The sequence below is a fragment of the Hylobates moloch genome, unplaced genomic scaffold, assembly GCF_009828535.3.
Source record: "Hylobates moloch isolate HMO894 unplaced genomic scaffold, HMol_V3 SCAFFOLD_1, whole genome shotgun sequence".
NCBI lineage: Eukaryota > Metazoa > Chordata > Mammalia > Primates > Hylobatidae > Hylobates > Hylobates moloch.
The window spans coordinates 49,714,205-49,729,984 of record NW_026652276.1 but is presented as its reverse complement, the minus strand read 5'-3'; positions in this window follow the sequence as shown (position 1 = coordinate 49,729,984).

Here is a 15,780-nt window from a genome sequence, read left to right as displayed (position 1 = left end):
AGAGGTCATTTTATATCTTGAGAGGAAATTGTATGCAGAGTATTGAGGTTGTTTCTCTAGAGTCTCTTTTCTCTATGACATTGGTACCTTCGTTCTGGCTCTCTTGGTAGCCCAGAAATCAGATTTGTCTACCCAGCCAAAGATGGTGTTAGAGGTTGTAGGCTGCTCTATTCTGTTCATCCTCTATGCAACCAAGGGTGACTCTTCAGATTCTGACCGTGGTTCATGCTGCATAATGTCAAATGTCAAGACAGAAGGAGTGGTGTGTGCAGCCTCATCTCAAGCCATTTTTCTTCTGTGGTAGGCAGAATACTGGATCCCCAAAGATATCCATTCCTTAATTTCTGAAACCTGTGAATGTATTTCTTTACATGGCAAAAAAATACTTGCAGATAAGAATCAATGAAGGACCTTGAGATGGGGAGACTGACCTTCTGGAAGGGCTCGATGTAATCACACAGGATCTCCTAAGAGGAAGGAAGAGGTGTCAAAGACGAAGAAGGAGAAGTGAAAGGAGAAGCAGTGTTTGAAGTGATGTGACTGCTAAAGGTGATATCTGGCCAAGGAATATGGGAAGCCTCTAGAAGCTTGAAAAGGTAAGGAAATGAATTCTCCCCTAGAGCTTTTGTAAAGAAAGCAGCTCTGCCAACACTTTGATTTTAGCCTCTTAAGGCCCATTTTAGACTTCTGATACCCAGATCTGTAATGTAGTAACTTCGTGTTGTTTTAAGCCCTTCATTTGTAGTAATTTGTTATAGCAGCACAAGAAAACAAACACACACTCTTTCCAGGATTCTGTCCCCTCAGTTCTTGCTCTTCTTCCTCTCTCTCTCTCGCTCTCTCTCTCTCATGTCTCTGTATTCAGATATTTAGTTATAATCAGTGAAATGTTAGTAAAATACCAGCTACTCCATCATACTGGAAGTAGAGGTTTGAAATAGACTTATAATCTTATACAATTATGAATTCTATAATCTTTGCAATGTAAATCTCCTCACTTGATTCAGCTACAACATGAAGATAATAATAGATTCCTTAATAGGCGACTCTGTGGATTATATGGATTTGAGTATTGCATTAGCCAGTGTTTTCTCTAGAGAGAGAGAACAAATAAGAAATATGAAAAGGTATTCACTAGAAGAACTGGCTCATGCAATTATGGAGGCTGAGAAGTCCTCCCATGACAGGCTGTCTGCTAGCTGGAGACCCTGGGATGCAGTCAGTGTCATTCAGTTCAAGTCTGAAGGCCTGAGAATCTATGGGGGCTACTGGTGTGAGTCCTGGAGCCCAAATGCCAGAGAATCTGGAGTTCTGATGCCCAGGGACAAAAAAAAAAAAAAAAAAAAAGTGTAAATCAGCTCTAAGAGGGAGAGAGACCAGTTCCCTTTTGCTCTGTTTTTATTCTAGCTCAACACCCAGCCAGTTAGATGTTGTTTGCCTGCATGGATGGTAGATCTTCCAGACTTAGTTCACTTGGACTCACATGCCAATCTGCTCCAGAAACACCATCACAGGCATACCTACAAATAATACTTTATCGCTTCTCTAGATATTCTTTAATCCAGGCAAGTTGACATCTAAAATTAGCCATGACAAGTATTAAACTGTAAGAACCATATATTATAGAGATACAAATGTTGAGACATTCATTTTACGGTTGCATTCACCAGGAAAGTGACTCTCCCGTCTCAGAGTTTGAGAAATTAAAGCACATTTCTCAGCAAAATGAAAAATTTCTACCTAGTCGTTGATGTAAAAAAATTACTTGTAAGGAGGTGGAAACAACGCTGAGAAAAAACTATACAACACAAAGAATGTCATAAAATATAATGGATCTTTATAACATCAAAAACTGATAACATGATTTGACTCTGCAATAATGTAAAGGATGTCATTGTGACAAATCTCTTTAGATAATGAATATTTTTCTACATTGTATATACATATTTTCTTTGCAGTTTTCCCTCTGTTTTGAATCATATTATGTAAAACCAAACATTATATGCTTCCTGAGGAAAAAGACAGTTATTTGAAACACACTAAATTATTGCCATATATGTTCTAAATTTTTGTATAAATGATGATTAAATTAAGTGAAACTCATACTGTAAGCATATAAAAAAGTAGCAGTTTCAGCTATTGTAATGTCAACACTAAGGCAATTTTCATAGAATGGTACTTTGACATTAGTGATCCATGTAAGACGTATATTAGAACCAGAATATTTGAATAATGAGAACATAATGGTCCCAGCCAATCCAGATAACAGAGAACTGCTTGTAACAAAGAATAATAAGTTTATCAGTAAATGTGGAGTGAAGATGATTTCACTTAAAATTATGTGCACATGAAAAGATAAAATCCAAGATATAAATGAGCTGACATCTGAATAATATATTTGTAAAGTGCTTAAATAAGCCAGACAATTTTGAAGATATAAGTACACAATAGTCATGGTAAATTGTTAAAAATTGTAGAAAACAGTCATACGACTAGTGTGAGGTGTATTATTCCAATTATAGATCTCTCTACAAGGTCACTGTCATATTTTTTTAATTAAAAATATACAAACTGATTTTTATTTATTATTATGACTATAGCTATTTTGCTTTTAATTCTACCTGAACAGGTGGTAAAAATCTTGAGCCTCATTGTATTACCAACAAGGTTTAGTTTATGAACAAAAAAATCTCTTCATATGAGCTGTTGTTGCCTGGCAACATCTGGAGAAAGCTATCTATGGAGCTAGTGAAAACACCAAGTACAGCATTGTCTGTTAAGAGCCCATTATATTTTATATTTTCTGGATAGGTTTGCAATGCAGCCTGTTTTCATAGCATAATTTCAAAATCTAGGCAACAAGATTTTAATTATTAAATTTCAATAGGATTTAACTTCTCCATAAAAGATGCAGGGAGAGTATCCTCTGTAATTTTATTTAGCTCTCTTTAATTCTGTAAAATAATCTAAATATTAGTTTTTACAAATCCATTCTATGAAAATACCATTTGCATTGAAATTCAGAAAGCTTAAGAACCCAACTCAAGTTTTGTGCATTGTCACAATAGAAAATAAAATAGAGATACCTTTTCTAAAGCATTTAAATCATTAGAATTAGAAAGTCATAAGGGATCTTGAGAGATTAATTAACTCATCCTTTTGCCATCTGGTATGAATACATATGCTGTTCTATACAGATGAGAATTCACCCTCTTTCCATGAAGAGAACACATAATCTCGTTTTACAATCTAATAACATTCTTAACACAAAATTTTCATAGTAACATCTTATAATAACCACAAATTTAGAAATGCAAATTTGTTTTTGTGCTTCCATGTGCTTATTGCATATCACACATGACATTTGCCTCGAAGGCAAATGAAGGGCTTCATAGAAAAGAAATGTGGTGCGGCAAAGAGTATTTAAAAGATATGTTTCTTTTTCTCCCGGGACACAGAGCCAGGTTATGTTGTTAGACTCTATTGAAGTCAACTGTAAATATGTGACTCAGTTGTAAGCAAAGGAATGAGAGCAAAAATGATATGTGCAGCACCAGGGCGAAGCCATAACCTCCCGCCACTGCCACCCCGTGTTCCTTTTCTCTTAACTGACTTGATGCAGATGAGCTTGGTAATCTTGTAAGTCATGAATTGAAAATGGCAGAACCACGTGATTGAAGGAGACTGGGTCCTTTAATTACCTTGTATAGGAGAGTTGCCTTACCATGCAGGGATACCTGTTTGAGGCTTCCCATGAGCAATAAATGAACTGCTGTGTTAAGCAAGTGAAATTTCAGGAATTTATCTTGCACAATATTTACCTTAGTGTGATCTTATGTAATAGCTGCAGAGGGGACTTGGACAGAAGAAAACCTTAGTGGGGAAGGGAATTAGGATAAAATGGTATGTAGCACAGCATGAGAAAGAAGCAACAGCAAGAAAGCAAAAGACATATGTTGAGAGTTCCAGGTAGTCTGACTGTACAATTAGACAGCTGTAGTGAATAATGAAAGATAGTAATAGTATGAAGTCTATTGGGGTCATATTTTGGAAAGCTTCAAGGATAAGCTGAAGCCTTTGACTGAATTTTGGACATAATAAAAGGAAATAAGCTCATAAGCAAAAAAGAAAAAAAAAAAACCACACAATTTGAATTGTAGTATAAGCCCATTAATTTAACAGCTAGGAAAAATATGGTTTGGAAGCAGGGAGTAACAAAATCTTTGGAATAACACCTACAGAGTAGAGCCATATAATGTGAATATACCAGGGAAAGAATAATGGCATTGCATAGTTGAGATTTATAAACTTGGCAATTGATTAGATGTGATGGTACAGGAGAAGTGACAACAATGTCAATAATTCTATACTCTGATCCTCGTTTTTTTACTATAAACTAGGCACTATGCTAACCATTTTATGAGGGCTATCTCCCTTAATCTTTACAACACTGTAAAACAAGTACTATGATGGTCCCTATTTCGAAGAAAGAATATAATTTGAGGGATTTCATATATAAGCAAAGGTCATACTCCCTGTAATGGAACAACCAGGTTTGAAACCAAAAATGTAATGTTAGACCCTTGATTTTTAACAGCCATCAACTCAAATCCAGGTTTTGAGAAGGACAGTAAACAATGTAAAGATACATGAGAGAAAAGAGGGCAAATTTAATTGATATCCCTTTGCTTCAGTAAATTTTTAGATTGATATAATTTCAAACTTATACAAAAGTTTCAATAGTACAAGAAATTCCAATATACCCTTTGCCCAAATTCACCAGTTTTTTATATCCCCCCGATACACCCTCCATAAAATGACTTTTAAAAATTTGTTACTAGTAGAGTGTAATGGCTCTACTATATTTACATATTGACTCCAGAAGCCAGCTGGAATTTTCAGCTTGTGACTGACCTTTCAGAAAGAGTTCAGGGCTGGATGTAATTGCATGGAATGAATTAGTATGGACAGAGATTGGTAAAATCAATAAAATCAATCAGAGCCCTAAGTGAGAGGATGAAAAAGGACAATTCATTAGAAATGGGATAATCCTCTGTAATAGATGTCCAGAGAGGAGAAAATTTCAGAGGTATAGTTGTAAGATCAAAAATTTCAGAAAGATTAAGAGATCTAGAGAAAGGTTGGATTTAATATTTAGAAGGTTTTCAGTGACCTTCAGTCCAACATTTGTGGGTAGCACACTGAAAAAGAAACCTAAATTCCAAAGGGTAAGGAGAACAATTAGTCAAGCAAATAAAAATAAATGTAATAAAAAAATGGCTCATGTGATAATAATTAACATGTTTTACTTTATCTTCGCTTTTTTGCTATTTACACACTTTGTTTAATTTACTGTGCTTCTGAGTCAACAGTTTTAAAAAAATACAATGGTGTAGCCAAGCAGAAAGTTAGAGGATGGAGTGTAAAGTGGTAGCCTATCTAGTGACTGTTCATTCCATCTTCTCAGGGCTAGGTTGAAGGAAAGGGGGAAGCTGCTTCTTTCTGGAAGAACACAGTAATCTGTGATGCCCCACATACCCTGATGATGGTGATGCAAAAGCTGCAATTGAGCAAATTGTACTATGAGTGTGTTCACCCCTGCTGAATTAGGTAGAATGGTGTTTGGCTCAGATACTTTACTACTTAGATACTAAAATAAATAGCGGTACTTTAAATGTGAAATACTTTCAGGATATTTGAAAAACACATGTAAACGTGTGTGGATATATGTCATAAGTATGTATGGATGGGTGTTCATACTTCACCTTGTATTGTGCATGACTCAGGTTTAGAGAAATATTGTGTTTTCTACATCTTTACTCAAAGTCGGTGAGCCTATTCTATGACTTAGATGAACAAATTCAATTTAATTGGAGGAATTTTTATAATTTCAGTGGCAAGTTTAATTTCCCTTATAAACATATTTACCTGTGTTTTGATTACTACAAAGGTAGTGGAGGAAATATGTGTATGTAATTCCTAGCTTTGTTGTGAGGTTAAAGACATCACATTTTGGAACAGTGTCTTCTCTCACTCCCACTTCATGGAAATCTTGTTTGTTTTTGTGTGTTTGTTTGTTTTTGATTTTGATTTTTTGTTTTTAGCCTGTTTCACTTTGTCTCCCAGACTGGAGTGCAGTGGTGCGATGTCAGCTCACCACAACATCTGCCTCCCAGGCTCAAGCGATTGTCCTGCCTCAGCATCCCGAGTACCTGGGATTATAGGCACACATCACTACTGCCTGGCTAATTTTTGTATTTTTTTTTTAGAAGAGATGGAATTTCATCTTGTTGGCCAAGCTGATCTTGAACTCCTGACTTCAAGTGGTCTGCTCGCCTTAGCCTCCCAGAGTGCTGGGATTACAGGTGTGAGCCACCGCACCCAGCGAAAACCTTGTTCCTTTCTACTTTACTTTATTTGAAACATATATTTTTTTTTAATTTTATTATTATACTTTAGGTTTTAGGGTACATGTGCACAATGTGCAGGTTTCTTACATATGTATCCATGTGCCATGTTGGTTTGCTGCACCCATTAACTTGTCATTTAGCATTAGGTATATCTCCTAATGCTGTCCCTCCCCCCACCCCACAACAGTCCCCAGAGTGTGATGTTCCTCTTCCTGTGTCCATGAGTTCTCGTTGTTCAATTCCCACCTATGAGTGAGAACATGCGGTGTTTGGTTTTTTGTCCTTGCGATAGTTTACTGAGAATGATGGTTTCCAGTTTCATCCATGTCCCTACAAAGGACATGAACTCATCATTTTTTATTGCTGCATAGTATTCCATGGTGTATATGTCCCACATTTTCTTAATCCAGTCTATCGTTGTTGGACATTTGGGTTGGTTCCAAGTCTTTGCTATTGTGAATAGTGCCGCAATAAACATATGTGTGCATGTGTCTTTATAGCAGCATGATTTATAGTCCTTTGGGTATATACCCAGTAATGGGATGGCTGGGTCAAATGGTATTTCTAGTTCTAGATCCCTGAGGAGTGGCCACACTGACTTCCACAATGGTTGAACTAGTTTACAGTCCCACCAACAGTGTAAAAGTGTTCCTATTTCTCCACATCCTCTCCAGCACCTGTTGTTTCCTGACTTTTTAATGATGGCCATTCTAACTGGTGTGAGGTGGTATCTCACTGTGGTTTTGATTTGCATTTCTCTGATGGCCAGTGATGATGAGCATTTTTTCATGTGTTTTTTGGCTGCATAAATGTCTTCTTTTGAGAAGTGTCTGTTCATGTCCTTCACCCACTTTTTGATGGGGTTGTTTCTTGTAAATTTGTTGGAGTTCATTGTAGATTCTGGATATTAGCCCTTTGTCAGATGGGTTGGTTGCAAAAATTTTCTCCCATTCTGTAGGTTGCCTGTTCACTCTGATGGTAGTTTCTTTTGCTGTGCAGAAGCTCTTTAGTTTAATTAGATCCCATTTGTCAATTTTGGCTTTTGTTGCCATTGCTTTTGGTGTTTTAGACATGAAGTCCTTGCCCACACCTATGTCCTGAATGGTATTGCCCAGGTTTTCTTCTAGGGTTTTTATGGTTTTAGGTCTAACATGTAAGTCTTTAATCCATCTTGAATTAATTTTTGTATAGGGTGTAAGGAAGGGATCCAGTTTCAGCTTTCTACATATGGCTAGCCAGTTTTCCCAGCACCATTTATTAAATAGGGAATCCTTTCCCCATTGCTTGTTTTTGTCAGGTTTGTCAAAGATCAGATAGTTGTAGATATGCAGCATTATTTCTGAGGGCTCTGTTCTGTTCCATTGATCTATGTCTCTGTTGTGGTACCAGTACCATGCTGTTTTGGTTACTGTAGCCTTGTAGTATAGTTTGAAGTCAGGTAGCATGATGCCTCCAGCTTTGTTCTTTTGGCTTAGGATTGACTTGGCGATGCGGGCTCTTTTTTGGTTCTATATGAACTTTAAAGTAGTTTTTTCCAATTCTGTGAAGAAAGTCATTGGTAGCTTGATGGGGATGGCATTGAATCTATAAATTACCTTGGGCAGTATGGCCATTTTCATGATACTGATTCTTCCAACCCATGAGCATGGAAAGTTCTTCCATTTGTTTGTATCCTCTTTGATTTCATTGAGCAGTGGTTTGTAGTTCTCCTTGAAGAGGTCCTTCACATCCCTTGTAAGTTGGATTCCTAGGTATTTTATTCTCTTTGAAGCAATTGTGAATGGGAGTTCACTCATGATTTGGCTCTCTGTTTGTCTGTGATTGGTGTACAAGAATGCTTGTGATTTTTGTACATTGATTTTGTATCCTGAGACTTTGCTGAAGTTGCTAATCAGCTTAAGGAGATTTTGGGCTGAGACAATGGGGTTTTCTAGATATACAATCATGTCATCTGCAAACAGGGACAATTTGACTTCCTCTTTTCCTAATTGAATACCCTTTATTTCCTTCTCCTGCCTGACTGCCCTGGCCAGAACTTCCAGCACTATGTTGAATAGGAGTGGTGAGAGAGGGCATCCCTGTCTTGTGCCAGTTTTCAAAGGGAATGCTTCCAGTTTTTGCCCATTCAGTATGATATTGGCTGTGGGTTTGTCATAGATAGCTCTTATTATTTTGAGATACGTCTCATCAATACCTAATTTATTGAGAGTTTTTAGCATGAAGGGTTGTTGAATTTTGTCAAAGGCCTTTTCTGCATCTGTTGAGATAATCATGTGGTTTTTGTCTTTGGTTCTGTTTATATGCTGGATTACATTTATTGATTTGCGTATGTTGAACCAGCCTTGCATCCCAGGGATGAAGCCCACTTGATCATGGTGTATAAGCTTTTTGATGTGCTGCTGGATTCGGTTTGCCAGTATTTTATTGAGGATTTTTGCATCAGTGTTCATCAAGGATATTGGTCTGAAATTCTCTTTTTTGGTTATGTCTCTGCCAGGCTTTGTTATCAGGACGATGCTGGCCTCATAAAATGTGTTAGGGAGGATTCCCTCTTTTTCTATCGATTGGAATAGTTTCAGAAGGAATGGTAACAGTTCCTCCTTGTACCTCTGGTAGAATTCGGCTGTGAATCCTTCAGGTCCTGGACTCTTTTTGATTGGTAAGCTATTGAGTATTGCCACAATTTCAGAGCCTGTTATTGGTCTATTCAGAGATTCAAATTCTTCCTGGTTTAGTCTTGGGAGGGTGTATTTGTCGAGAAATTTATCCATTTCTTCTAGATTTTCTAGTTTATTTGCATAGAGGTGTTTGTAGTATTCTCTGATGGTAGATTGTATTTCTGTGGGATCGGTGGTGATATCCCCTTTTTCATTTTTTATTGCATCTATTTGATTCTTCTCTCTTTTCTTCATTAGTCTTGCTAGCAGTCTATCAATTTTGTTGATCTTCTCAAAAAACCAGCTCCTGGATTCATTAATTTTTTGAAGGGTTTTTTGTGTCTCTATTTCCTTCAGTTCTGCTCTGATTTTAGTTATTTCTAGCCTTCTGCTAGCTTTTGAATGTGTTTGCTCTTGCTTTTCTAGTTCTTTTAATTGTGATGTTAGGGTGTCAATTTTGGATCTTTCCTGTTTTCTCTTGTGGGCATTTAGTGCTATAAATTTCCCTCTACACACTGCTTTGAATGTGTCCCAGAGATTCTGGTATGTTGTGTCTTTGTTCTCGTTGGTTTCAAAGAACATCTTTATTTCTGCCTTCATTTCATTATGTACCCAATAGTCATTCAGGAGCAGTTTGTTCAGTTTCCATGTAGTTGAGTGGTTTTGAGTGAGTTTCTTAATCCTGAGTTCTAGTTTGATTGCACTGTGGTCTGAGAGACAGTTTGTTATAATTTCTGTTCTTTCACATTTGCTGAGGAGAGCTTTACTTCCAACTATGTGGTCAATTTTGGAATAGGTGTGGTGTGGTGCTGAAAAACATGTATATTCTGTTGATTTTGGGTGGAGAGTTCTGTAGATCTCTATTAGGTCCACTTGGTGCAGAGCAGATATCCTAGTGGCTTCAAAATAATTAGAGGCAGATTTTTAAATTACACATTAAATGAAATTCAACATTAAAATATAAAATATTAAATATGTATGTGAAGCCAAAAGAAAATATTTATGTGGTATGTTACCTAAAATGAGTTAACTACATAAAACTGAAGCAAAGAGACAATACAGAGAATATAGAGAAATATATATTGTGTATACTCTAATTCTTTTAAAAAATACCAACTCCTCAATTTCTGCAAATGTCACAAACTTTCATTTACTCAGTCTCAAAAGCTAGTATCGACTTATTTTTACAATAAAATTTGTATTTTAGAATAGTTTTATGTAGACAGAAATAACTGCAAAGCTATTTATTTATATGGAGTACAGAGCATTCCCAAATTCCTAACACCTAGATTTTCAATTACTAATGTTTTACATTGTTCTGGTACATTTATCAGCTAATAAATCATTATGGATAGATACATGCTTGTTGTATTAGAGTTCTTCAAGAAACAAAATCAATCATTTATGTGTATACACACATGCACACACATATATGCATATGAAGCCACACACACACTTATACATATAACTGGTTGTGTGTGTGTGTGTGTGTGTGTGTGGAGAGAGAGAGAAAGAGAGACAGAGGAGGGAGAGACTTATTATAAGGAACGGGCTCATATAATTATGGAAGCTAAGAAGTCCCAGAAGTTCCAAGATCTATATTCAGCAAAATGGGGATGCAGAAGTTCTGATGAAGTAGTCCTATAGTTCTACTCCACATAGGAAGGCCTGAAAAGAGGAGATGCAGTGGTATGAGTTCCAGTCTAAAAGCCTGTCATCTTGAGATGCTAGAAGAATTGATGTTCTAGTTTGAATGAGGGCAGGAAAAGACCAATGTCTTAGCTCAAGGTAGTGAAGCAAGAGGAATCTCCTCTTAATTGGCTTTTTTTGTTTTTTTATGTCTTTAATTAATTAAATGAAGCCCACATACATTAACTTCATGCAGTATACAGATTCAAAATTTATTCTTCCAGAAACACCCTCTCAGGAACACCCAGAATAATGTTTAGCCAAATGTCTGGGCATTCCATGGCCCAGTCAAGTTAGCACATAACATTGATCATGACACTCAGATTTCCTTAGTTTTCACCTACTATTCTTTCTTTTATCCAGGCTCTTATCAAAAGACACCACATTAGATTTTGTTGTTGTGTCTCCTCTTGACAGCAACAGCTTCATAAACTCTTTGTGTTTCTGATGACCTTGACAATTTTGAGAAATATTGATTTTTGCCGACTGTTATGATTTGTCTGGTGATTTTCTTATGATTATAGTGGGGTTAAGGGTTTTGGCAAGGAAAACCACAGAGCCTTATCACTCATGTCAATAGTACGTATAAAGGTTAATGTTTCAGTATTTCAGTATAAATACTGAAATATTAATTAATGTAAACCCTGCTCACCAGCTAAAGTAGTGTTTGTCAGATTTCCTCACTGTAATGGTATTTCCCCCTCTCTCTTTCCATACATACTATATGGAAGAAGGTCAGTGTGCACTGCGCTGTCTTAAAGAGTATCTACATAAATTATTTGGAATTTTCCTGCAAGGCAGGTTTTTCTATTCTTTTATTTTTCTATTATTTTTCTTCTCTATTTTTATTTGATTATTTATGTAAATATGAAACCACGGATACTTATTTTTATACATTAGGTGTATTAGTCGGTTTTCACACTGCTAATAAAGACATATCTGAGACTGGGAAGAAAAAAAGGTTTAATGGACTTACAGTTCCACATGGCCAGGGAGGCCTCACAATCATGACAGAGGGCAAGGAGGAGCAAGGAGGAGCAAGTCAAGTCTAACATGGATGGTGACAGGCAAAGAGAGAACTTGTGCAGGGAAACTCCCCCTTATAGCAACATTGGACCTCATGAGACTTATTCACTATCACAAGAACAGCATGGGAAAGACCTGCCCCCATGATTTAATTACCTCCCACCGGGTCCTTCCCACAACATGTGGAAATTCAAGATGAGATTTGGGTGGGGACACAGCCAAATGATATCATTAGGTTATAATAAAATAATATTTTATTTATTCTGATGCTCAAATTGGACAATTTTGGGTCATTGAAGGCGTTTTCTATTGGCTCCTGTGTTCTTCTGACATAGAATTGCATTCTCCATCATTGTGGTGTTTTCTGAGCACTTTCTTACTTGCTCTCACTAAGGTGCTCTAGATTCATTTTTTCAGTATTTCCTGCCCCAGTCTTAGAATCAGCCATTTCTCAAGGAGGCCTAGTTTCTTTTACAGGAGAATAGTATTAGAAATCAATATCTAATTGGAGTAGGAGTTAGTATACTCACTACTGAAATGTTGTTGGTTCTAGGCCCTCTTGGAGAACAGAGCAAGGAATAATACATGCACATATTAGCCCATATATATCAACATATCTATAAATTTTTTTACATGTAATGTTCTGTATCTATTTTAAATTAAACATGAGTTCATATTTAGCTTTCTAAGTCCAATCCATTACCATATAGACTATTTTAGCCTCCCTAGTTTATTTATTTGTAAATTCCTCTTCCAACAGGAAGAAATCTGGCTGCCACCATTGGCCATCTAATTACTTAATTTTTCAAGTCCAGTATTTATGAATAGTAGTCTGAGAAATAACTCATACTGTCACTAAAAATAGCTTTATCAGGTAGATCACAGAACATACCTGTATAGTGCTTTTGCCTTCAGTCTTACAGAGTGCACTCACTTCCACAGTTAGGTCCACACTATATTTTCCCACCACTTTCGTGCAGTCTTTCATATATTTGCAATATAGTTAATGTTTCATCATATTCTGTATTCTATCCTGGGATTCTTGGCCTCCTAAGTATTTTTAAATTTGTATAAGTTAAGATCCACTCTTTGCATTGTGAAATTCTATGGATTTTGATGAGCACATGTTGTCAAGTAGTTACCATTACAGTACCATAAAGAGAATATTTTTGCCACCCTAAAAAAAGTCCCTGCACTTTGCCTGTTCAACCCTCTATCCCATCGTGAACCTCTAGCAACTACTAATCTGTTTATCCCCTCTATAGTTTCCCCTTTTCCAGAATACTTTATAATTGGAACCAGAATCATACAGTAGATAGGTTTTTCAGAGTGTCTTCTTTCACTTAGCAATGTACATTTAGGATTTGTTCATGTAAGCATGATATATCTTTCTCATCCCTTTTAACATATCTGAGTATTTATGTTTAATGTAAGCATGCCATAAAGATCATATGGTTGTTGCATTATTTTTATCCCGTCTATTATTGTCTTTTAGTTTGTATACTTAGACAATTAACATTTATGTGGTTATGGATATAGTTGTGTTAATATCAACTATATTTGTAACCATTTTCTATTTGTTGCATTTGTTCTTTTCTTCTCATTCTTTCACCTTTTAGTTGAGCATCTTTTACTGCATTTTATATATTTCCTTGTTTTACGTCTTTAAAAAAACTTGAGTGTTTCCTTTTTAATATTTTTAAACTAGTATAGGTTTACCTTCAATGACAGTATAACACTTCCAATGTAGTGCAAATACCTTATAACAAACTTCTCCACTACTTCCTTCCATCTCTTAAAGTATTGCTGTTATGTACTTCATGTATGTACATGCTATAACCACTGAATAGAATGTTAGTATTGTTACTCCAAACACTATTTTTAGAGCAATTAAATATTTTATTTTACTTCATTTATTCCTTATCCAACATGCTTTCTTGTTTATAGATTTGAACTCTGACTATATTGTATTTCATATTTCTGAAAACATATTTTAAGATTTCTTGCATGACATGCCTACTGGTGCTCAATTTCATAAGATTTTGTTTGCTACAATCTTTATACTTTTATTTACATTTACTTTTGCAGTATAAATTACTGAATATAAAATTCCAGAATAATGTTTATTGTTTCTTTTAACACTTTACATATTTCACTTTACTCTCTTTTTGCTTAAGTGGCATATAAAGAGAAGTCTACTGTAATTCTTATTCTTGTTTCTCTATAGGTTAAATGAGTTTTCTTCTGGTTTCTTTCAAGGTTTTCTTCTTGTCTTCAGTTTTGCTGCTTGATTATTATATGCCTTTGTTTGTCGTTGTGGTGATTATTGTTTTAAAATATTTATTTTGCTGATGTTTCCTGAGCTTACTGGATATATGGATTGATGTCTCTCATCAGCTTTGGAAAGGTATCAGCAATTATTACTACAAATATTTTTCTGCTCTTTCCTTATTTTCTTTTCCAGGTAATCCAATTACACCTATGTTACACCTTTTGAAATTACCCCACGTTCTAAAGTATTCTTTCCCCCACCCCTTTTCTTTCTTTGCATTTTAGTTTGGGACATGTATATTGATCTATTTACAGAGTCACTGATTCTTTCCATTGCTGTGTCCAGTCTACTGATAAGCTCAAGAAAAATAAACTTAATTTTCATTACAACTTTTTTTGATATCTAGCATTTCCTTTTGATTCTATCTTTACATTTCCATGTCTCTGCTTACATTACTCATATGTGTAATACACATATCTACTTTTTCCATTAAAATCCTTAACATATTAATCATCTTTATTTTAAATTCTACTTTTGATCATTTCTGTATCTGTGTTATATCTAAGCCTGGTTCTGACAATTGTTTTGTTTCTTAAGACTGCATTTTCTTGCTTTTTTATCTTTTTTTTTTTTTTTTTTTTTCCAGTAGTAAGAACAGTCTTTGCTCCAGGAACTTCTTTCCATTTAGGTAGATATCGGCTGTGAGTCTACATACACACCTACCTCTCCAGGCTTCAGTTGACAAATTGCCCTACTACTTCACTCTGATGGATCAAAGAAAATTCTGCTTTCTCTTGTTGTAAGGACAGGAGAGACAACTTCCATACTCTTTACACAATGGGCCTGAAACTGGAAATCTCCTCAAATGCTTTTTAAATACAAATTTCATTAATATGTTTATGATAAAAAACAATATAAGCTCAGTGTAAACAATTTTGAGACTTCCTGAACAAAGAGAAAACAAATAAAAATAACTATGGCCCATCACATAAATCCAATCAAGTTTATCGTTTTCTATGTTTCATGTGCATTTTTACGTCTTTGTTATCGTCCAGCATATATTTTATGTAGCCATTTCTATTTTGGCCATTTATGTTGGTTTTTAATATTTCACAATATAAATAATGTGGTGAATGTTTTACACTGAATTGTGGATTTTTAGTCCATACTTTCTGAAGTGAAATTACCTAACCAGAACAACTTTTGATACATGTTTTTTTCTTTTAGTCTTCATTTTTTTCTTTTTCTCTTCACTATCAAAGTTCTTTTTCTCTTTTTATAATATTTTTCTGTTTGTTTTCTCATTTGCATTTACATAGCAACCATCTTATTCAGACAATCATCCCTCAAATTTGCGATAGTTCCATGACTAGTTTCTCATTCTTTACTCTTCAATTAATCATAGCAAGTGATCCTAGATTAAATATCAGCATTTGAATACTGTGACTTCACTGATTACATTTTCAAAGAATTTTTCTTGTTTCCAAAATAAAAAAAATCACTTGGACTTTTGTCTGTCTAATCCCAAATTTGCTTTTCAGTTTGTTTTCTTCCATAAGCTTTTATTATCTCATATTAGAACCAAATTAGACATGTACCATTCACAGAGAACAATCTGTATTTTCTCTATTATATGGTTTGTACCATTCTCTTCATCTAGAATACCCTATCTTAAATATGTATTTGCTTAATTTCCATCTATCCTTTAAAGCCCAGCTCAAATGTT